At 45.8% G+C, this 25,000-nt stretch overlaps 2 protein-coding genes across 3 annotated transcripts in view; one reads left to right on the top strand and one right to left on the bottom strand.

Moving 5' to 3' along the window:
* Positions 1 to 11,053, bottom strand: part of CSNK2A1 (casein kinase 2 alpha 1) — a 49,122-nt gene extending 38,069 nt beyond the window's left edge. Inside the window, exon 1 of one of the 2 annotated variants that reach the window (XM_083360941.1) lies at positions 10,949 to 11,053. The gene's annotated coding sequence lies outside the window, so the exon portion shown is untranslated. The remainder of the gene's footprint in view (positions 1 to 10,948) is intronic. The other variant, XM_083360940.1, reaches the window with a different exon arrangement.
* LOC310639331 (tyrosine-protein phosphatase non-receptor type substrate 1-like) overlaps positions 1 to 25,000 on the top strand; it is a 184,737-nt gene that overhangs the window by 119,427 nt on the left and 40,310 nt on the right. The gene's annotated exons all lie outside the window — the stretch shown is intronic.

Here is a 25,000-nt window from a genome sequence, read left to right as displayed (position 1 = left end):
CCCGGGTGCTTTTATGATCAGCGAGGACAAAATAATTCAGGCACACCTATAGCGAGGCCAGGGCCAAAGTCCGTCCTCGACTTACGACGGTTCACTTAGTGAAGCCCACACCTATAAACAGGGGAAGAAATGCATCAAGACCTATCCTAAATTGTGGTGTAAAAAGTGATAGAACGATTGATTAATCATTTGGAAAAATCAGACAAACATTTGTCTGAGATGGTATGAGCGGGGGTCCTCAAACTTGGCCTGTTTAAGACTTGTGGACTTCAACTCCCAGAATTCCTCGGCCAGTCACGCATGCCTGGCTGGGGAATTCTGGGAGTTGAAGTCCACAAGTCTTAAAGTTGCCACGTTGGGAGACCCTTGGTCTAGTTCAGGGATAGGCAACCTTGGCTCTTTTATGGCTGGTGGACTTCAACTCCCAGAATTCCTCAGCCAGCATGGGGGAACTATGGCCCCTTCACGGCTCATGGACTTCAACTCCCAGGATTCCTGAAACAGCATAGGGGAACTTTGGCCCCTTCGTGACTGGTGGACTTCAACTCCCAGAATTCCTGAGCCAGCATGGGGGAACTATGGCCCCTTCGTGACTGGTGGACTTCAACTCCCAGAATTCCTGAGCCAGCATGGGGGAACTATGGCCCCTTCGTGACTGGTGGACTTCAACTCCCAGAATTCCTGAGCCAGCATGGCTCAGCTTGGAAACCTCTCCCTTTCCCCTCAGCATGGCTGGCTCAGGAATTCTGGGAGTTGAAGTCCACGAGTCATAAAAGAGCCAAGGTTTGCCTACCCCTGGGTCTAGTTTTTAAAATCACAAATGATGTAAAATTTTACAAAGGTGTAAACCTTCATCGGTGTAAACATACCTGATCTGAACTCACCTGTAAACTTGCAAGGCCTTAAAACGCTTGTGATTCTTAACAGCGTGAGGCAAACAGTGTATTATTCTACTTAGTGAATATTCACTCAGGATATTAATAGGACCCCGGATTCTAATTTGCACCTGTATTAATATACGGACAGCTCATATGTGACTCGACATTACTTTTTTCTTTCCCCCTTGAAAAGCAGATGTCAGATGCCGGCAAGACCTAATATTGCCATCTCTTCCAGAAGGGATGAGGAGGAATGTTAGATATGCTTCTACTCTAAAATATTCCGGAACAGAACCAGAGGCAGACAAAAACAGGAAAGACAGATGCAGACAAAAGCAGTGACTTGTATTCATACATATGTTAACCGAGATTGCCAAACAATTGTTTTACCGAGCATATCGCAATTGTCTAGTTTACATCAATGCTAGATACAGGCAGGAGTAAATCGGGGGAAAGAAATAAAATAAAAATCACATTACGGTAATATTAAGGGTAAAGAAAAGTCAATGAAGAATTTTCTACATTCCATTTAATCCCGGAGGAAGAGGGAGGGGAAAAAAAAAACTCTCTTTCCCTTCCGAGAATTTGAGAGGACAAAACTGTGTAAAAAATAGGAAGGCCCCCTTTTTCCATTGCAGGTGATCCTCAATTTACAACGGTTCATTAGTGACCATTCTAAGTTACAACGGCAGTGACGGATGACCGCTTTTTCACACTTACAACCATCGCGGCATCCCCACTAGATCACCTTTTGCAAAATCGATGGGGAAAGCCAGCTTCGCTTAATCACCCTGTTACTAACTTAACTGCAGGGATTCATTTAATGACGGTCGCAAGAAAGATCATAAAATGGGGCAAAAGTCATTTAACTGTCTCACTCAGCAACAGAAATGTTGGGCTCGAGTGTGGTCGGAAGTCGAGGACTACCTGTACCTGCTTAATAAGAAAGGCCAGTGATTTTGCTTTTCCTACTACAACAGGGGTGGCCTGGCTGTAGGATTCTGGGAGTTGAAATCCACAAGTCATAAAAGGGCCAAGTTTGAAGACCCCTGCTTGTGGACTTCAACTCCCAGAATTCCTCAGTCAGGCGAGTTGAAGTCCACAAGTCATAAAAGGGCCAAGTTTGAAGACCCCTGCTTGTGGACTTCAACTCCCAGAATTCCTCAGTCAGGCGAATTGAAGTCCACAAGTCATAAAAGGGCCATGTTTGAAGACCCCTGCTTGTGGACTTCAACTCCCAGAATTCCTCAGTCAGGCGAGTTGAAGTCCACAAGTCATAAAAGGGCCAGGTTTGAAGACCCTTGCTTGTGGATTTCAATTCCCAGAATTCCTCAGTCAGGCGAGTTGAAGTCCACAAGTCATAAAAGGGCCAAGTTTGAAGACCCCTGCTTGTGGATTTCAATTCCCAGAATTCCTCAGTCAGGCGAGTTGAAGTCCACAAGTCATAAAAGGGCCAAGTTTGAAGACCCCTGCTTGTGGACTTCAACTCCCAGAATTCCTCAGTCAGGCGAGTTGAAGTCCACAAGTCATAAAAGGGCCAAGTTTGAAGACCCCTGCTTGTGGATTTCAATTCCCAGAATTCCTCAGTCAGGCGAGTTGAAGTCCACAAGTCATAAAAGGGCCAAGTTTGAAGACTCCTGCTTGTGGACTTCAACTCCCAGAATTCCTCAGCCAGGCGAGTTGAAGTCCACAAGTCATAAAAGGGCCAAGTTTGAAGACTCCTGCTCGTGGACTTCAACTCCCAGAATTCCTCAGTCAGGCGAGTTGAAGTCCACAAGTCATAAAAGGGCCGAGTTTGAAGACTCCTGCTTGTGGACTTCAACTCCCAGAATTCCTCAGTCAGGCGAGTTGAAGTCCACAAGTCATAAAAGGGCCGAGTTTGAAGACTCCTGCTTGTGGACTTCAACTCCCAGAATTCCTCAGCCAGGCACGCCTGGCTGAGGAATTCTGGGAGCTAAAGTCCACAAGTCATAAAAGGGCCAAGTTTGAAGACCCCCTGGACTACAAGAATAAACATATCCCAAAGAATTCCACGGACAAACCTATTCGTGAATTCTTCAACCAAACTTGGAATCGCCAATCAAACACGTCTTGCGCAGTAAAACAGGTTTCTTTCTAGCTGATTCACGATTCAACTTTACCACAGTATAAAGTCCACGATCAAACAGACAAGAGTCAAAGCACAGACAGTCGTAAAAATCAGGAGATCCCTTACGCCACTGAAAAAGGCATTTGTCCCAAGTCCACCGCTGTTCACCCTGTTGACCCATGACTGTTGTGCTAGGTTTGCCACCGACACACATTCTGAAGTTCGCAGATGACACCACAGTAGTGGGCCTTATTCATGACCACAAAGCGGAAGCTTACCGCAAGGAGGTCGAGGGGTTTGGTGAACTGGTGTAAGGAAAACAGCCTAGTTTTAAATACCGGAAAAACCAGAGATCATTGTCGATTTCAGAAAAGGCAGGCCACAGCCACACTTCTCTGTGCATTAATGATTCACCTGCGGAGACGGTTACCAGCATCAAATTCCTGGTGTGCAGCTAACGAGTAGGCTGGCTTGGTCGCTAAACGAGACCCTGGTGAAGCAGGCACAGCAGCGCCTGCATTTTCTGTGTTGCAAGCTCATCTTCCTTCCCCTGTCCTGACCACTTTCTGCAGAGGGACGATCGAGAGCATCCTGTCCTACGGCATCACAGTCTGGTTTGGAAGCATCCCTGCTTCAGACAGGAAGGCGGTGCAGAGAGTGGTGAGGACAGCAGAAAAGATCATGGGCAGTTCCCTCCCTCCCATCCAGGACGTGGCACAGAAGCGCTGCTTGAGCAGGGTCCGCAAGATTGTCTGGGACACCACACACCCTCTTTACAACCTGTTTACCTTGTTACCTTCTGGGAGGGGGGGGGCTCCGTGGTATCCAAAGCAGAACATCCAGATTCAGCCATAGTTTCATTCCATACAGGACCAACCTTGTGAACTCTCAAGCTTCCTCCTTCCGTTATGTATGGGCAGTAATTAATATTTACATGTTACTTATATGTAAGGGTGTAGGTCTATACACACGTTGCATATAGTACGTTTAGGTGTGTGTCATGTATGTGTTTCACTTTGAGAGTGGGCAACTAAATTTCATTTTCGATGTGTGCCGTTGTGCCCACAGTAAAAAAAAAATGACAAGAAAGGTTGTTTTATCTCTTATCTTGTACATTCAGGTACATGTGGGACCTGTAAACAGATGCCTTTCATTTTAAGGAGGAGAGGGTTTAAACCAGGGGTCTTCAAACTTGGCCCTTTCATGACTTTTGGATTTGCAACTTTCAGAATTCCTCAGCCAGCGTGCCTGGCTGGGGAATTCTGGGAGTTGAAGTCCACAAATCTTAAAGTTGCCAAGGTTGAGGACCCCTGGGCATGAGGACTCCTGCCTTGGGTAGGCGGTTGGACTAGAAGACCTCCAAGGTCCCTTCCAGCCTCAGGATTCTGTGACTCTATAATCTCCCACCTCAGAAATCTCACGGTCACGGTCTCAAGTCAGATGGGAAGTCCGATTCGCTTAACATCCGTCTTACGAACAATTTCAGGGATCCCCTTAACAACCGTGGCCAAAAAAAAAATGGTCACAAAACAGAGCAAAATTCAACTCACAAATGTCTGAGGAACAGAAATTTTGGGCTGAACGGTCGTAAGTCGAGGACCACCAATATTTACCAGTTACTTCTCTACTGCACGGCTTAATATACCCAATAAATACATAGACACGTTCTTGGCCACCAGGATTGTTTTTCCATCATGATTGAGGAGGAGGACGTAGCACCTCAGGAAATGCAGAAAAAAATGCACCCACAGACATAAATTGAAGATAAGAGGCAGATGTGATGTTCTCACTGCAAGGGGAAGGAAAACCCCAGCTTCATTACAGGCGAGGTCCTCAACTTACGACAGTTCACTTTGTGACCATTCAGTGTTACAAAGGCACTGGCAGAAGTGACTTACGGCCGTTTTTCACTCTTACAACCATTGCAGCATTCCCGCCCGTGGTCGCGTGATCTAAACTGGTCAGCTGACTCATATTTATGATGGTCGCAGCGTCCTGGGGTCATGTGATCCCCTTTTGTGACCTTCTGGCAAGCACAGCCAATCGGGAGGCCCGTTTCACTTAGCAAGCCCTGTTAACAGCTGCAGTGACTCACTTAACAACTGCAGCAAGAAAGGTCGTAAAACGGAGCAAAATTTACAACTGTCTTGCTTAATAATAGAAAGTTTCAGCTCCATTGTAGTCATACGTCAAGGACTATCTGTATATAATAATAATAATAATAATAATAATAATAATAATAATAATAATAATAATAATAATAGAAAGACTGTGGCAAAGGCAAGCAAGGGTAGTACCAATGGTAATAGGCGCCTTGGGTGCAATCCCAAAACAACTGGAGCACCACTGGAACACCATCATCGGCATTGACAAATTCGCCATCAGTCAATTGCAAAAGGCGGCCTTACTAGGAACTGCTTCCATCCTGCGACAGGATCTATAATACCATCAAACATCCACATCTGCCTATCCCAGGTCCTTGGTAAGGACTCGATAGGTAGACAAAAATGCCAAATCCAGTCTGAACATCTGGCTGTGTGATGATATAATAATAATAATAATAATAATAATAATAATAATAATAATAATAATAATAATGAGGAGGAGGAGGAGGAGGAGGAGGAAGAAGAGGAAGAAGAGGAAGAAGAGGAGGAGGAGGAGGAGGAGGAGCAGCCTTGGGTGCAATCCCAAAACAACTGCAACCACTGTATAGTGGACGTGGCAGTGCCTGGAGACAGCAGAATAGACGAGAAAGAACTGGAGAAGATCTCAAAATACAAAGACCTACAAATAGAAATAGAAAGATTGTGGCAAAGGCAAGCAAGGGTAGTAGTACTAATAGTAATAGGCGCCTTGGGTGCAATCCGAAAACTACTGGAGCACTCGCCATCAGTCAACTGCAAAAGGCGGCCTTACTAGGAACTGCTCATCCTGCAATGAGATCTGTGATACCATCAAACATCCACATCTGCCTATCCCAGGTCCTTGGTAAGGACTCGACAAGTAGACAAAAATGCCAAATCCAGTTTGAACATCTGGCTGACTGCGCAATGATTAATAATGATAATAATGATAATAATAATAATGTTGGAAGGCACCTTTTAGGTCTCAAGCAGGAGGGGGCTGGACTAGAAGATCTCCAAGGTCCCTTCCAACTCTTATTATTATATAGCAGTGGTCTTCAAACTTGGCAACTTTAAGACTTGTGGACTTTAACTCCCAGAATTCTGGGAGTTGTAGTCCACGTAAAGTTGCCAAGTCTGAAGAACGCTGCTACGTAATAATAGAGTTGGATATAACATAACAGGTACAATCCCGTTTGAAAAGCTTCAACAAGTTTCAAATGTAAGAAAGTGTTTCCAAACTATTAATTGTCTTAAACCCAGAGGAACTGCTTAGTAGTGACCAGCTAGCTGGCTCTTGAAGACTGCTGGCTGAGAGATGGAGTAAAGATACATTCAGCCAGCAGTAGTTGGAGATAAAGCTTCTCAAGTGCCCAAACATTTGGATGGCGCAAAGGAATATCATTCCACCTAGAAGATGGTCAAGAATTTTCTACTGCCATGACAAGGTAGACAGCCATCAAAATGATTCCGAAGCTGGTAAGAGTGATGGTGCTACTCTATGTCAGCCACTACTACACAAGCATGAAGAGATGGGCTTTAAATATGATTCCCAGAAGCTTCCAGCTGTCGGCTATTTGAGAAAAGACGTTGGTGTGGCATGACAAGATTTTTTTTTAATATCCTTGCTACAGACAGGGGAATAACAATCAGTTATTTCTCTTCACCACCCATTACAGAGTAGAGTAGTATAGAGTGAAACAGAAATAGAGCTGAAAGGGACCTTGGAGGTCTTCTAGTCCAGCCCCTCTGCTCAAGCAAGACAAGTGGCTGTCCAGTCTCTTCTTAAAAACCTCCGGTGATGGAGCGCCCACGATTTCCGGTGACAAGCTGTTCCACTGGTTAACTGTCCTCACTGTCAGGAACTTTCTCCTTAATTCCAGGTTGCTTCTCTCTTTGGTCAGTTTCCAACCGTCGTTTCTCGTCCTGCCTTCAGGTGCTTTGGAGAATTATAATAATATAATAATAATATATATAAAGTTGGAAGGGACCTTGGAGGTCATCTAGTCCAACCCCCTGCTCAGGCAGGAAACCCTATATCATTTCAGGCAAATGGCTGTCCAGTCTCTTCTTAAAAACCTCCAGTGTTGGAACATTCACCGCTTCTGGAGGCAAGGAGTTCCACTGGTTAATTGTCCTCACTGTCAGGAAGTTTCTCCTTAGTTCCAGGTTGCTTCTCTCCTTGACTAGTTTCCATCCGTTGCTTCTTGTCCTCTTTTCAGGTGCTTTGGAGAATAGCTTGACTCCCTCTTCTTTGGGGCAGCCCCTGAGATATTGGAACACTGCTATCATGTCACCCCTCACCCTTCTCTTCTCTTAGTGACCCCCTCTTCCTCGTGGCAGCCCCTCAAATACTGGAAGGCTGCTATCACGTCACCCCTATTTCTTCTTTTCTCTAGACTAGCCAAACCCAAGTCCCTCAGCCGTTCTTTGTATATTTTGGTCTCCAGGCCTTGGATCATCTTATGTTTTTATTTAGTTGATTTACTTTGCCTTTACTTATTTACTTAACTGGCCTACAGGGGTCCTTGCTGCTCTCTGAGCTTGGTTGTTGTTGGTTTTTTTCCAAACGTTTCATTACCAAACTAGGTAACTTCAACAGTGTTAAAGGGGTGAGGAGGGAAGAGGAGGAGGAGGAGGAGGAGAACCGTGGGGTCCTTGGTGTTCTCTGTGCTTGGTTTTCTTACAGATGTTTTATTACCCAAATGGGTAACATCATAAGTGCTAGATTACCACTGATGACATTACCTAGTTTGGTCACGAAACATCTGCAAGAAAACAACTAAACTCAAGAGAGCACACAAGCATCCTATAATCATCCTCTTCCTCCCCACTCCCTTTAGCATTGATAACATTACCTACTTGGGTAATGAAACGTCTGCAAGAAAACCCCAATGATCCCACAGTTGCCATCGTCTTCCTCCTCCTCCTCCTCCTCCTCCTCCTCCTCTCTGCAAACCCCACTCACTCCCTTCCAATCCTGATGACGTTGCCTAGCTTGGTAATGAAATGTCGGCAAGAAAACCACACCAAGCTCAGTTCAAACCTCAGCTGCAAATATTCTCTTTTCACCCGGCAACCTGGAAAAGCAAAGCAAAACTTAAAAGCAGCAACCAACTTCAGGAAACAGTACAGGAGGTCCTCGGCCTACGACCACAACCGAGCCCCCCCAATTTTTGTTGTTAAGCGAAACGGTTTTAAGTAAATTTTGCCCCATTTTACCACCTTTCATTCTTCAATGAATCACGGCCGTTAAGTTCCTTTACTCGGTTGTTAAGCGAATCTGACTTCCCCACTGATTTTGCTGATCAGGAGGTCACCAAAAGGGGATCACGTGACACCGGCACACCGCAGTTGCCGAGCTGGTTTTTAAGCACATGACCCCTGGCGGTTGTTAAGTGTGAAAAACGGTCCTAAGTTCACTTTTCCCAGTGCTGTTGTTAACTTTGAAGGTTCCCTAAATGAACTATTGTACTGAGTCTTCAGCGAAGACTCAAGAGACCAACATCCATGAGTAAAACTACACATAATTATGCCTAGGTGCCAGACCCTGGCAGCCCCACCGCTCTTTTTACGAAGTCGCTCAGCTCCATTTCCAGGAAACCACAGGAGGAAAAAGATGCCTCAAAACACCGCGGCACAAAGGGCAGAGAGATCCCGAACCCCAGCGGACGACACCACGTGCGAGGACGCCCTGCCAGCCCCCTCATAAACCAAGATCCAAAGTAGGGCTAAGAGGCCCTCCGATGAAACCCAATTATAACACACACACACCCCACACCCTGGAAAAGATTGCTTGGAGGACGCATTGCAGACCTCCCAGGCAGCCTTCCTTCACCCTCCCCATTCGCACAACGACTATCACACTGCCAACAAGAGTTGCAGCTTCTCTTTCCCCCACCCCGTCTCCATCCAGATGCCAGGATTCCAACGGATGCTGCAGGAGGGCGAAGACTCCAGATCAGCCCTACAGGAATGAATGAATGTGGGGGGGGGGGGTTTGCAGGCAGAGGGACCCCCACCACCCACATAGGGAGGACCCTCAGATTCTGGACTAAGACTTTCCACCACTAAGGAACCCCCCCCAAAGAAGACTCCCCCCACATATATCCAAATATAGGTGGTAGCATTAGCATCAGATCCTGCCCCATATGCTACATAGCATGGGAGAATCTAATGTTCCCACCAATGTTTGTTTGTTTGTTTGTTTGTTTGTTTATTTATTTATTTATTTATTTATTTATTTATTTATTTATTTATTTATTTATTTATTTATTTATTTATTTATTTATTTATTTATTTATTTATTTATTTATTTATTTTTTTATTTTATTTTATTTTATTTTATTTTATTTTATTTTATTTTATTTTATTTTATTTATATACCACCCTTTCCCGAAGGACTCAGGGCGGTTTACAGGGAGATTAAAACAAAAAATACAAAAGTTAAAAACAGTTAAAAAAACATTATATCCATCCCTGAACAAATAAAACCCCAGTTAAAATTAAAATTTTAAGATATATTGGGAGGGAAGGGTTCTTGGTTTGGGGGGGTGGGGTGGTCCTTGGTGGTTGTGGAGTTAATGTAGAATCTGAGGGTCCTCCCTTTGTGGGTGGGGGTCCCTCTGCCTGTTGCCCCATTACTTTAAATATGGGGGGATCTTGGTGGGGGAGGGGGGTTCCTTTGGGTGGAGAGTCTTAATGCAGAATCTGAGGGTCCTCCCTTTGTGGGTGGGGGTCCCTCTGCCTGTTGCCCCATTACTTTAAACATGGGGGGCTCTTGGCTCGGGGGGGAGGGTTCCTTTGGCTGGAGTGTCTTAATGCAGAATCTGAGGGTCCTCCCTTTGTGGGTGGGGGTCCCTCTGCCTGTTGCCCCATTACTTTAAACATGGGGGGCTCTTGGCTTGGGGGGTTCCTTTGGCTGGAGTGTCTTAATGCAGAATCTGAGGGTCCTCCCTTTGTGGGTGGGGGTCCCTCTGCCTGTTCCCCCATTACTTTAAATATGAGAGGATTTTGGCTGGGGGGGTTCCTTTGGGTGGAGAGTCTTAATGCAGAATCTGAGGGTCCTCCCTTTGTGGGTGGGGGTCCCTCTGCCTGTTGCCCCATTACTTTAAATATGGGGGGCTCTTGGCGGGGGATGGGGGTTCCTTTGGCTGGAGTCTTAATGCAGAATCTGAGGGTCCTCCCTTTGTGGGTGGGGGTCCCTCTGCCTGTTCCCCCATTACTTTAAACAGGGGGGCTCTTGGCTCGGGAGGGGGGTTTCCTTTGGCTGGAGAGTCTTAATGCAGAATCCGAGGCTCCTCCCTTTGTGGGTGGGGGTGCAGATCCCCCTGGCTGCTCCCCCATTAGTTTAGACACATGGGGGAGGCTTGGAGGGGTGCTGGGTCCCTCCCTCCCCACAATGCCCCCGCAACCAGACAGGCTTCTGTCCCTCTCCCCCTTCTTTGGGGGGAGGGGAGAAATCCTCCCTCCCTCCCCCCTGTCAGGGTCCCACCGCCCCCCCCCCCACACACACACTTTGGAGGGGGGAGGGGTGAATGCAGCGCAGCTAGAGGGCGCCAGGTTGGGGAAAGGAGCGCCGAAATGGGGGAGGGGAGCGAGGAAAGCCCCCTCCCCAAAGGAGCCTCGCCTCAATGGGGGGGAGGGGCGGCGGCAGGAGCAGGGCCCCCATTTACGGACCCTTCCCCTTTTCCCTCCAGGTCTCTCTCCCCCTCCTCCTTTCCCGGAGGAGGGGTGGGAGAAGCGCCCACCACCCCCCTTCAACGTCGCCCCTCCGCCCCAAGGGGGCTCTTTGGGGTTGCAGGAGGGGCTCCCCCGCCCGGCTGTCCCCCCTCGGACCCTCCCCGCCTCGCCGTTACCTGAGCAGCCGCCGGCGGCCCGACCGTCCGCCCGCCTCGCCGGCCTCACACAGACAATATGGCGGCGCCACAAGGCTGGGCCGCCACCGCAGGGCCCAACGCGAGGCTAGCCGGAAGCGGAAGCTCCTCGCTTTCCTCCGCTTTTCTCCTCCGCCTTTCCCCGCCTGGTCGCTCTAGCCCTCGCCCTCGCGGGCTCTGTGCCTCTCGCCTTTCCGCACTGGATTCTGGGAGGTGGAGTTTGTTGAGGGGAAAACGTCGAGGCCGCTTTATTCCCCGAGGCCGCTTTATTCCCCCTTCTCTCTTTCTCAGGCCTATCCACGCATCTCGCCGCATCGGGAAAAGCCTGGCCGGGGATGATGGGAGCTGCGCTCCCAGCTCGAAAGAGAGGCCTCGGGGTTGTGAACGGAGGGCCTGCTCGGCTTGTTTTTCCCTCAAACCAAAATTTTTTCTGGTGGTTGACCCAAAGGGGCTTTTTTTTTTTACCAAAAGACTTCCTTTAAAAAAAAATAAATAAAAATTAAATGTTTATTTGTGTATCAAGCAAACATTAAGTCAGGGGTCTTCAAACTTTTTTACCAAAAGACTTCCTTTAAAAAAAATAAATAAAAATTAAATGTTTATTTGTGTATCAAGCAAACATTAAGTCAGGGGTCTTCAAACTCGGCCCTTTTATGACTTGTGGACTTTAACTCCCAGAATTCCTCAGCCAGCATATGCTGGCTGAGGAATTCTGGGAGTTGAAGTCCACAAGTCATAAAAGGGCCAAGTTTGAAGACCCCTGCATTAAGTCAATAGCGGTTTACATCACATTGCGAGGAGGAAATAAGGTTATCCCGTTACATATAAGAAAGCAAACACCAAGGAAGGAAAAAAATATTGCATATAACAAGTAATAAAAGTTCAATTACTAGCTCTTTTTGACATCCAATTGTACCATTGACTCCAAGACAAATAATAATCTGTGTCCCCTCGTCCCCTTAACATCACAGTGAGCCGATCTGATTCCGCACAGTTCATTATTTCCTGAATTACTATTTGGTCGGGTGGGCTAACACCCATCTTCCAATATTGGGCCCACGCCAATCTTGCAGCAGTGGTTATAGGTACCACGCAGTTCTGTTTATATTTCGGGGTCTTATCCCCAATAAAAATACCTCAGGACGCAGTTGTATATGGTATCCCAACATCTCACTTAGCCATTTCTGGATATTCTTCCAGAAGTTGAGCCAGCCGTGTGCTGCAGCTGCCAAAAAAGCCAACACAGTGCTAGGCTGCATTAACAGAGGGATAGAATCAAGATCACGTGAAGTGTTAATACCACTTTACAAGGCCTTGGTAAGGCCACACCTGGAATACTGCAGCCGGTTTTGGTCACCATGATGTAAAAAAGATGTTGAGACTCTAGAAAGGGTACAGAGAAGAGCAACAAAGATGATTGGGGGATTGGAGGCTAAAACATATAGGGAACGGTTGCTGGAATTGGGGATGTGTAGTTTAATGAAGAGAAGGGTGAGGGGTGACATGATAGCAGCCTTCCGATATCTCAGGGGCTGCCCCAAAGAAGAGGGAGTCAAGCTCTTCTCCAAAGCGCCCAAAGGCAGGACAAGAAGCAACGGATGGAAACTCATCAAGGAGAGAAGCAACCTGGAACTAAGGAGGAATTTCCTGACAGAACAATTAATCAGTGGAACTCCTTGCCTCCAGAAGTGGTGAATGCTCCAACACTGGAGGTTTTTAAGAAGAGACTGGACAGCCATTTGCCTGAAATGGTATAGGGTTTCCTGCCTGAGCAGGGGGTTGGGCTAGATCAGGGCTTTTCAACTGGTGGTACGCGTATCAACCAGGTATCTCCTTAAGATGTAAGGTGTTCCGAGTAGCACAGTTTTTTGTAGCTTTGCTGGAGTTATTGCAGGAAGCTGCAGTTTCTTGATGTATTTTGGAAAATTTTTGGACATAGTTCCCAGTGCCCCGATGACAATGGGTAGCACTGTTACACGTTTCATCCATAACTGCGCAGTTTCGATGGCCAGGTCGCGGTATTTTGTAATTTTTTTCAGTTTTTTTATTATCATCATCATCATCATTATTATTTAGTAAGTTAAATGTTGGGAACTCGGATTCGGCAATTTTGTTGTTGCTGTATTAAAAGACATATGCCTCCTTATTCCCAACACTTATGGGAAATTTATTATTTGTTTTAATTACTCATTAACAAATTTATACAAAGGTAGTCCTTGATTTACAACCATTTGTTTAGTGACTGTTATAACAGCACTGGAAAAAGTGATTTATGACTGTTTTTCACACTTACGACCATTAACAGCATTGCCAGGGTCACAGTGATCAAAATTCAGACGCTTGGCAATTGACTTGTCTTTATGATGGTCGCAGTGTCCCGGGATCACGTGATCCCCTTTTCCGTCCTGTCAAGCAAAGTCAAATGGGGAAGCTAGATTCATTTAACAACCGTGTTACTAACTTAACAACTGCAGCATTTCACTTAACAACTGTGGCAAGGAAGGTCATAAAAATGGGGCAAAACCCACTGAACGGCAGAAATTTTGGGCTCCGTTATGGTCGTAAATTGAGGACTACCTGAATAAACAACAAGTTTTTAAAAAGTGGTGTGGGTGGAAATGAAGGACAGCACACACACACACAATCAGAGAGAGAAAAAACACACACACTCTGCCTGGACAAACCTCTGAACTTTTCTAAACAAGAACAACAACAACAATAATAATAATAAGTTGGAAGGGACCTCGGAGGTCATCTATTCCAACCCCCTGCTCAGGCAAGCAACCCTATACCATTTCAGACAAATGGCTGTCCAGTCTCTTCTTAAAAACCTCCAGTGATGGAGCACCCACAACTTCTGGAGGCAGGTTGTTCCACTGGTTAATTAGTTTCCATCTGTTGATCTTGGTGGTTTGCATTGCCTGCCTCCTGGGGCTGAGTAAGCCTACCTTAAAGTCACAAATCTTGCCATGTGGAGTAACATTTGCAGATCCAGTCAGCAAATCAATCACCACTAGGGGGCATTTTAACTCTACCCATGCTCCTTACCTTAGCCACATTGCATTCTCAGCCAACAATAATGAAGATTATATATATATATATATATATATATATATATATATATATATATATATATATATATATATATGGATCCTTGGTTTTACGGGTTTTTCCCCGCGTAGAACTAGAGGTGTAGGCGCAACGTTTCGACGGAATCCCATCCGTCATCATCAGGCTTTAGCTTCCTTCTTCTGGGAGAAGCATGTGGCTGTCCTATATATATATGTGTGTGTGTGTGTGTGTGTGTGTGTGTGTGTGTGTGTGTGTGTGTGTGGTACCTTGCTCAATAGTAGTAACTGTGAGAGGGATCTCGGAGTCCTAGTAGACAATCACTTCAATATGAGCCAACCGTGTGCTGCAGCTGCCAAAAAAGCCAACACAGTGCTAGGCTGCATTAACAGAGGGATAGAATCAAGATCACATGGAGTGTTAATACCACTTTATAATGCCTTGGTAAGGCCACACTTGGAATACTGCATCCAATTTTGGTCAGTACGATGTAAAAAAGATCTTGAAGCTCTAGAAAGAGTACAGAGAAGAGCAACAAAGATGATTAAGGGACGGGAGGCTAAAACATACAAGGAACGGTTGCTGGAATTGGGTATGTGTAGTTTAACGAAGAAAAGGGTGAGGGGTGACATGATAGCAGTGTTCCAATATCTCAGGGGCTACCACAAAGAAGAGGGAGTCAAGCTATTCTCCAAAGCACCTGAAAGCAGGACAAGAATCAACGGATGGAAACCAGTCAAGGAGAGAAGCAACCTGGAACTAAGGAGAAACTTCCTGACAGTTAGAACAACTAACCAGTGGAACCACCTGCCTCCAGAAGCTGTGGATGCTCCAACACTGGAAGTTTTTAAGAAGAGACTGGACAGCCATTTGCCTGAAATGGTATAGTGTTTCCTGCCTGAGCAGGGGGTTGGACTAGATGACCTCCAAGGTCCCTTCCAACTTCTTCTTATTATTATTATTATTATTATTATTATTATTATTATTATTATTATTCTTATTCTTATTCTTATTATTATTATATGTATATGTATATTTATATGTATATGTATATGATATGTATATCTACGAATCTACGAAAACATGTATATGTATATATATATATATATATATATATTTGTTTTCTGAGGTTTTCGCGGGTGCCTGTATGTGGATCCTTGGTTTTTCGGGTTTTTCCCCGCGTAGAATTAAAGGTGTAGGCGCAACGTTTCGACGGAATCCCGTCGAAACGTTGCGCCTACACCTTTAATTCTACGCGGGGAAAAACCCGAAAAACCAAGGATCCATATATATATATATATATATATATATATAGAGAGAGAGAGAGAGAGAGAGAGAGAGAGAGAGAGAGATTAATATACAGTGCCAGGATTGGTTGTGAATATCCTATGTTTTATTATTTTAATAAATATATAAATAAATGCATAAATAAATAAAATAAACATATCATTAAAAAATAATAATCACAAACAATAAAAGAATACATAAATTAAAAAGAAAAGAAAAACAAACAAGAAACACAAGATTGCGAAGACTGAGGAACAACGCACTTAAGACGAAGGCAAGCAAAACACTTAGCAACCGTTAGTTTTAAAAGCTACATAATACCACCGAGTTTCGAAGTTGTGACGGGAAAGCAAGTTCACTTCTTGGCAACTGACCTGCACTTACGGCCGTTGGCAGCGTCCTCCAGTCACATAAAGACAACTTATGATACTTGGGCCAGAAACATCCAATTTCCACACACCCCCCAAAACACCCTCTTATGACTAGTGGACTTCAACTCCACACTTACTACACTTACTACATTGGGCACAATCATTTAACTTTAAATCTTGTATCCTGTATTCTTATTTTTATTGCCCTGTACACCGCCCTGAGTCCTTCGGGAGAAGGGCGGTATATAAATCAAATAAATAAATAAATAAACTCCCAGAATTCCTCAGGCAGGCACACTGGCTGAGGAATTCTGGAAGTTGAAGTCCACAAGTCATAAAAGGGCCAAGTTTGAAGACCCCTGCCCTATAGCAAGCAATGAGTTTGCTTAACAACTGTGGTTTTCACTTGACAGCTGCAGCCTTCGCTTTACCACCGCTGGGCTCACTTAACAACCACCATACTATCTCAACGACCACTGCAAAAAAAGGTCTTAAAATAGGATAGGGTTAGACGGTTAACCAGCTTAGCGACAGTCACAACTCAGTACGATAATTCCGGACTTACTGTACATTTAGCATGGATAGCTTTAACTCCATCTCCGCTAGATGGCAGCACTGAGCCATGTTGGCTAAGGTTGAAAGCTAGTTAAGAACAAGTTCTCCACTTACAGAATAAGAGAGTTGGAAGGGACCTTAGAGGTCATCTAGTCCAGCCCCCTGCTCAGGCAGGAAGCCCAATACCATTCCGGACAAATGGCCATCCAGTCTCTTCTTACAAGTGATGAAGCACTCACAACTTCTGGAGGCAGGTTGTTCCACTGGTTAATTGTTCTAACAGTCAGGAAATTTCTCCTTAGTTCCAAGTTGCTTCTTTCCTTGATGAGTTTCCATCCGTTGCTTCTTGTCTTCTGGTGCTTTTGGAGAACAGGCTGACAACCAAACTCAGAGAGCACCAAGGACCCCTCAGGTACAGGTAGTCCTCGACCTACGACCACAACTGAGCCCAAAGTTTCTGCTTTTAAGTGAAACGTTTGTCCAATGAATTTTGACCCACTTTCTTACCCACTTTCTTTCTTTACTGTTAAGTAAATCGGTGCAGTTGTTAAATTAGCCCCAGGGTGATTGAGCAAACCTCGCTTCCCCACTAATTTTGCTCATCAGAAGGTCTCGAAAGGGGGACCACGTGACCCCGGGACGCTGTGACCGTCATAAATATGAATCAGTTGCCAAGAATCTCAATTTTGATCCCACGAGCATGGGGACCCTGCAACGGTCGTTAAGTGTGGAAAAACTGGTCCTAAGTCACTTTTTTCAGTCCCACTCTAACTTACAACGGTCACTAAATGAGCTATCGTGAATTGAGGACTACCTGTAACAGAGTCTCCTGCTTTAGCGGGGGGGGGGGTTGGGCTAGAGGACCTCGCAGGTCCCTTCCATCTCTGTGATTCTGTTATTCCAAAGGTAGCACTTGTGGCTCTGATGTTCTACCTGGCAGAATTGAAGGTAACCTTAGACCAAGGGTAGGCAACCTTGGCTCTTTTGTGACTCGCGGACTTCAACTCCCAGAATTCCTGAGCCAGCCGTGCTGAGGGGAAAGGGAGTTTCCAAGCTGAGCCATGCTGGCTCAGGAATTCTGGGAGTTGAAGTCCACAAGCCATGAAGGGGCCATAGTTCCCCCATGCTGGCTCAGGAATTCTGGGAGTTGAAGTCCACGAGTCATGAAGGGGCCACAGTTCCCCCATGCTGGCTCAGGAATTCTGGGAGTTGAAGTCCACGAGTCATGAGGGGGCCATAGTTCCCCCATGCTGGCTCAGGAATTCTGGGAGTTGAAGTCCACGAGTCATGAAGGGGCCACAGTTCCCCTCAGGAATTCTGGGAGTTGAAGTCCACGACTCATGAGGGGGCCATAGTTCCCCCATGCTGGCTGACGAATTCTGGGAGTTGAAGTCCACGAGTCATGAAGGGGCCACAGTTCCCCTCACGAATTCTGGGAGTTGAAGCCCACGAGTCATGAAAGGGCCACAGTTGCCCCATGCTTGCTCAGGAATTCTGGGAGTTGAAGACCACGAGTCATAAAAGAGCCAAAGTTGCCTACCCCTGCCTTAGACAATAAAAAGGAAATCAAACTGCAAGTCTCTTGGCCCCAACCAGCCACCTTGGAGAAGTCTGATGGAAAAGCTGAGTTGCTTTCACCTTGTTTTCCAGGCTCACCGTCGGCCTCGCCCAACCTCTGACGGCAGCGCCTGTTTCCTTGGCCCGGTCAGGGGTCAACGCTCTGGGTAAAGGAGCAGATAATCTCGGGCGAGCATGGTCCGTGATTTTCTCGGCTCCATCTTCCTTGCATTGTATGGTTCCAAGTCATTGAGGAAACTTTGCGGGCCTTTCAGCTACCGAGTGGCCCCCAGAGGGAAGCCCAGCCCCCTTCCCCCCATTGTCAAAATCCTGGCTATATCCTTGCTCTAAAAATAGACCGCCTTATCAAGCCATTGTTTGGACACCTCCAGCAAAGAGGTTTGGCACGGAGAAACAGGAGGGTCCTGGGAGCCTGGGAGAATTCTTCGAGGGAATTCTTAATAGCAAATCCCCTTCCAGACTGATGCCATCAGATGGAAACTAATCAAGGAGAGAAGCAACCAACAACTAAGGAGAAATTTCCTGAAAGTGAGAACAATTAACCAGTGGAACTGCTTGCCTCCAGAAGTTGTGGGTGTGCCAACACTGGAGTTGCAAAGGGGATTTTTCAAGAGGCAACTGGCTCTTTCTTTTTCCTTGAAGACGTTTCACTTCTCATCCAAGAAGTTCGTCTTTGGGACCATCCTGACCTGGACAGAATCAAGATCACATGAAGTATTAATACCACCTTACAATGCCTTGATAAAGCCACACTTGGAATACTGCATCCAGTTTTGGTCTCCACAATGTAAAAAAGATGTTGAGACTCTAGAAAGAGTGCAGAGAAGAGCAACAAAGATGATCAGGGGACTGGAGGCTAAAACATATAAGGAACGGTTGCTGGAATTGGGTACGTCTAGTTTAATAAAGAGAAGGACGAGGGGGGACATGATAGCAGCCTTCCAGTATCTCAGGGGCTGCCCCAAAGAAGAGGGAATCAACCTCTTCTCCAAAGCCCCCGAAGGCAGGACAAGAAGCAACAGATGGAAACTCATCAAGGAGAGAAGCAACCTGGAACTAAGGAGAAACTTCCTGACAATTAGAACAATTAACCAGTGGAACAACCTGCCTCCAGAAGTTGTGGGTGCTCCACCCCTGGAGGCTTTCAAAAAGAGACTGGACCACCATTTGTCTGGAATGGTATAGGGTCTCCTGCTTGAGCAGGGGGTTGGACTAGAAGACCTCCAAGGTCCCTTCCAGCTCCGATATTCTGTTATTCTGTTACTCCCTGGGATGGTAGCTCAGAGGTTTCTCAGCCAGCCTGAATCACAGTCCCCATCTTGGATCCTGGATTGTACCTTTGGTGAGCAGCCTGGAACCGTATTTCCTTGTTTGCCTGAAACTATCTTGCTCTCGGGAAATTTCTCCTTATTTCTAGGTTGAATCTGTATTTGACAAGCTTCTACCCATTACCTCTTGTCCTCCCCTCAGGTCCTTTGGAGACAAAGTCAGTTCCCTCTTCTCTGTGGAGCCCCTCAAATATTGGAAGATGGCTATCATCTCCTGTCTAGTCCTTCTCTTCATTAGGCTAGATCAGTGCTGGCAAACCCATGGCACGCATGCCAGAGGGGGGCACTTGGAGCCCTCTCTGTGGGCATGCGGACCTCACTCTTTGGCTACGTTTTTGCAGGAAAGAGCCATTTCTCAAGCCCCTTCCTAGCCAAAACAAGCCTTGGGAGCGAGCACGCTGTTTTCAGCTTTGAATCATATCAAATCTGACACCAGAAACAGACTAACAGATGAGCCGAATGCTGCATGTGTTGCTCTCAAACTTACCAAGTATGAGCCAAGCTTAGACAAAATACCAGCAGGCATACAACAGCAAACATCACATTAATTGTTCAAAAGCATGCCAAATGCAAACTTTTACCTTTCAGTAAAAAGTTGTTTGTCTCATTGAAAGCTTTGTTACTGTGTTTTTCTTGTAAGACAAAAGGTGTTAATGTACGAGTTGTTTTTAAGCCGAAAACATCAGTATTCGGCTTAAATTGCCATGTTGGCCCTTTGCGATAAATAAGTGGGTTTGGGGTTGCAGTTTGGGCACTTGGTCTCTAAAAGGTTCGCCGTCACTGGGCTAGACATACCCAGTTCCCTCAATCACTGATCATTTGTTTAACCTCCAGACTCCTGGTCACCTTTGTTGCTCTTCTCTGCACACTTCTCGGGGTCTCAACATTTTTTTTTAAATATCCTGGGGACCAGAATTGTGCAGGGTAAAACAGTGGTAACACTTCATGTGATCTTGATTCTGTCCCTCTGCTAATGCAGCCTAGCACTGTGTTGGCTTTTTTGGCAGCTGCAGCACACGGCTGGCTCCTATTTAATAATAATAATAATAATAATAATAATAATAATAATAATAATAATAATAATAATAATAATAATAAATAATAATAATAATAACAACAACAACAACAACAACAACAATAATAATAATAATAATAATAATAATAATAATAGTAGTAGTAGTAGTAGTAGTAGTAGTAGTAGTAGTAGTATAGAGCTGGAAGGGACTGTGGAGGTCTTCTAGTCCAACCCCCTGCTCAAGCAGAAGAACCTGTACCAGTGATGGCGATCCCTTTAGAGACCAATTGCCCAAACTGCAACCCAAAACCCACTTATGTATCGTCAGGTGGCGGGTGGGCGTGGCCCATTGGGTGGGCGTGGCTGCAGTGGTAACAGCAGACTGGGTGGGACTAAAAAGTTCAATCAATCAATTTCAACTTTGTGAGATCTTTTTTTTTCCCCGTGAGAATTTGAAATTGATTGATTGATTGAACCTTTTTTTTTTTTGCACACGTCGGCAGAGGCCTAAAGTGAAATTTTTTTATAAAACCCAGCTGAAGGCCTAGGACTGGGGTGATGGTGTGCGTGCCCAGACAGAGGGCTCTGCGTGCCACCTGTGACACGCGTGCCCAGGGCTTTTTTTTCCTCATAGAACGCTCAGAACGGAGTTTCGGCACCTTTTTTGGATCAAACCTTGTAGGGCAGGGCAAGGCGGGTTGTATGACATGTGTGAGTTCCGGCACCTTTTTCTTTTACAAAAAAAGCACTGCGCGTGCCATAGGTTCGCCACCACAGACCTATACCATCACAGACAGGTAAATGTCTAGTGTCTCTTTTTTAAAAAATCTTTTTTAAAAGATTCCACGATTTCTGGAGGCAAGCTGTTCCACTGGTTAATTGTCCTGCCTGTTAGGAAGTTTCTCCTTAATTCTGGGTTGCTTCTCTCTTTGATCGGTGTCCAACCGTTGTTTCTCGTCCTGCCTTCTGGTGCTTTGGTGAACAGCCTGCCCCCCCCCCCGCCTTGTGGCAGCCCCTCAAATACTGGAACACGGCTATCATGTCGTCCCTTTTTCTTCTTTTCTTTAGGCTACTAGCCAAACCCAAGTCCCGCAGCCGTTCTTTGTATTTAAGTGATTGTCCACTGGGACTCCGAGATTCCTCTCACAGGTACTACTACTGAGCAAGTTTACTACCTACTGTATGCTCTGCCTGTGCATTTGGTTTTTTTTGCCTAAATGTAGAACCATACTGTTCTCTACACTGAATTTCATTTTAGATAGGTAGGTAGAGTGTTTAAGGCTGCCAAGATCCTTCGGGGTCTTGAGCCTGTCTTCTGAGGTTTTAGAAAATCCACACACACACCCCAGCAAATTTGATCTATGCCTTCTATCCCTTGGGTGGTGAGTTCCTACTGGCCCTTCCTTGCCTCTGTTTTAAATTCCCAGCAGAATATACCAGAGCATCAGTGAAAGGGCCCGTCTTGTGATCAGACTTCCCTGCTAAGTAGACACCTTAAGACCACTCGGAATTCTTCTACCAGTTGTTATTTTCATCCTGATGGCTGATTGTGCTTGGCTCATACATGTAGACGCCACTGATGTTTCCTTGGATAAATAGCTGTTGGGACCCTGTTGGGTTCAATGGGAAGGGAGGCAGGGAGGCAGGGAGGGAGGGAGGAAAGAAAGAAGGAAAGAAGGAAAGGAAAAAGGAAGGAAGGAAGGAAGGAAGGAAGGAAGGAAGGAAGGAAGGAAGGAAGGAAGGAAGGAAGGAAGATCTTGATGAGGAATAAAGGTTGGTCTTGATGGATGGATGGGTGGAAGGAAGGAAGGAAGGAAGAAAGGAAGGAAGGAAGGAAGGAAGGAAGGAAGGAAGGAAGGAAGGAAGGAAGGAAGGAAAAGAAGAAAGAAAGAAAGAGAGAGAGAGAAAGAAAGATGGAGGGAGGTAAGGAAGGAAAAAGAGAGAGAGAGAGAGAAAAGAAGAAAGAAAGAAAGAAAGAAAGAAAGAAAGAAAGAGAAAGAAAGAAAGAAAGAAAGAAAGAAAGAAAGAAAGAAAGAAAGAAAGAAAGAAAGAGAGGGAGGGAGGAAGGTAAGGCAAGAAGAAAGAAAGAAAGAAAGAAAGAAAGAAAGAAAGAAAGAAAGAAAGAAAGAAAGAAAGAAAGAAAGAAAGAAAGAGAAAGAAAGCACAAATCCCAGAAATGGAATTAATTCAATGACGAACAGACTCAATTAATTCAAGGGTCCATCCTGGCTCTGCGCTCTGCAGCCCCTTTCCTAAACTCTTCCCGGCTTTCTCCGCAGGCAGGCAGCACAGCGCGAAAGGGCCTCTTCATCCCGGAAGGGAGGGTGATCCTGCAAAGAACTTAAGGGCTGTTTTGGGGGGGGTGTTTGTCTGCACAGATGAGCTTCCCCTTGTTTTCGTCTCCTTCGGCCCAAAGGTAGAAGCTGTTTGGAAGAGAGGCCGGCCAGGTGACCTTCCAGCCCAGCCGGAGTGGACCCTTGGGACGTGCCTGGACAGCTCCAGCCGGACCTTGGCCAAGCCCTCCGCTAATTGTCTCTGCCTTTCTCCGGGTCCAAGTTAATGAGGCCTGAATGCAAATATTACCACTTCCCCTCCATTGCTCTGGTTTACGTAGGCAGCGCATTGTCCTATTGTTCTGCGAAGGGAAGCTGCAGTTGGAAATTAACCTGCTGTTCACCCCTCGCCAAAGCTTTCACACCCTTGTCCCTTCTGGGCTTTGGAAGAAGAACCGAGGAGGAGCAGGAGGAGGAGGAGGAGGAGGAGGAGGAGGAGGAGGAGGGAGGAGGAGGAGGAGGAGGAAGGAGGAAGGAGAATAGCAAAGGAACTTGCAGAGAGATCAAGGAGAAGCTGCTTCTCAAAATGCCCTCTGTTTATATTTGGGCTTTCGTTTCTAGCTTTCTGGATGCGGTTTGCTATACGGAGGGTGGAAAAAATAAATAAATCTCAGTTTCTATCTAGTCATTTTTATCCCGTACCACCACCACCTTGTACTATTCTGGTTTGTTTGTTTGGCTGATTAATAAATATCTGGAAGAGGATATTTGTAGCTCAGGGTTCAACCTTGGGGCTCTCTGAGCTGGGTGGCTTTCTTGCCGACTTTTCATGACCCAACTAGGTAACATCCTCAGTGCTAGAAGGTGGTGGGATTTGTAGCGAGGAGGAGGAGGAGGAGGAGGAGGAGGAGGAGGAGGAGGAGGAGGAGGAGGACTGTGAGGGTCCTGGCTGCTCTCTGAGTTCTCCAAGAGGGCAAGCCTCTCTCAAATTTTGGCAAGCCTCAGTTCTATCTTCTGCCAAGAACACCGATTGGCACTAACTAGCAGCCAGTTCAACCCATCAGAATAAAAAAAGCAAAGCATTTATTTGGGGAAAACCACCTGCCCAGAATCTTGGCAAAGTGTTCTGTTCTGGTTCTGGTTCTGTCATGTCCTGGTTCTATTCAGTTCTGGTTCTGGTTCTGGTCCTGGTCCTGGTTCTGGTCCTGGTCCTGATTCTATTCTGTTTGGTTCTATCCTGTCCTGTCCTATTCTGATTCTGGTTCTGTTCCGTTCTGTCCTGGTTCTATTCTGTTTTGGTTCTGGTTCTGGTCCTGCCCTGGTTCTGATTTTGGTTCTTTCTGTTCTGTTTGGTTCTATCCTGTCCTGGTTCTGGTTCTGGTTCTGATCCAGGTTCTATTGTATTCTATTCTGGTTCTATTCAGTTCTGTTCTGGTTCTGGTTCTGGTTCTGTCTTGGTTCTGGTTCTGTTCTGGTTCTGTTCTCTTCTGTTCTGTCCTGGTTCTATTCTATTCTGTTCTGGTCCTGGTTCTGGTTCTGTCGTGTCCTGGTTCTATTCAGTTCTGGTTCTGGTTCTGGTTCTGGTTCTGGTTCTGGTTCTGGTTCTGGTTCTGGTTCTGTCTTGTCCTGTCCTGTCCTGGTTCTGGTTCTGGTTCTGGTTCTGTTCTGTTTTGGTTCTATCCCAGTGACGGTGAACCTTTTAGAGACCGAGTGCCCAAACTGCAACCCAAAACCCACTTATTTATCGCAAAGGGCCAACATGGCAATTTAAGCCGAATACTGAGGTTTTAGTTTAGAAAAAACAACTCGTACATTAACATCTTTTGTCTTAAAAGAAAAACACAATAACAAAGCTTTCAACGATACAAAATAACTTTTTACTGAAAGGTAAAAGTTTGCATTTGGCATGCTTTTGAACAATTAATGTGATGTTTGCTGTTGTATGCATGCTAATATTTTGTCTAACCTTGGCTCATACTTTGTAAGTTTGAGAGCAACACATGCAGCACTCGGGTCATCTGTCAGTCTGTTTCTGCTGTCAGATTTGATATAATTCAAAGGTGAAAACAGCGCGCTCGCTCCCGAGGCTTGTTTTGTCTAGGAAGGGGCTGGAGAAATGGCTCTTCCCTGCAAAAACATAGCCAAAGAGAGAGGTGCGCATGCCCACAGAGAGGGCTCCGAGTGCCCCCTCTAGCACGCGTGCCATAGGTTCGCCACCACTGTTCTATCATGTCCTGGTTCTGCTTCTGTTCTGTTCTGTTCTCATTCTGTTCTCTTCTCTTCTGTCCTGGTTGTATTCTATTCTGTTCTGGTTCTGGTTCTGGTTCTGGTTCTGTCCTGGTTCTGTTCTGTTTTGATTCTATCCTGGTTCTGGTTCTGTTCTGTTCTGTTCTATTCTGTTCTGTTCTCATTCTGTTCTCTTCTCTTCTGTCCTGGTTGTATTCTCTTCTGTTCTCGTTCTGGTTCTGTCCTGTCCTGGTTCTGTTCTGTTTTGATTCTATCCTGTCCTGGTTCTGGTTCTGTTCTGTTCTGTTCTATTCTGTTCTGTTCTCATTCTG

The sequence above is a fragment of the Vipera ursinii genome (assembly GCF_947247035.1).
Source record: "Vipera ursinii genome assembly, chromosome: 3".
Taxonomy (NCBI): Eukaryota; Metazoa; Chordata; class Lepidosauria; order Squamata; family Viperidae; genus Vipera; species Vipera ursinii.
This window is presented reverse-complemented; position numbering and strand designations above follow the sequence as displayed.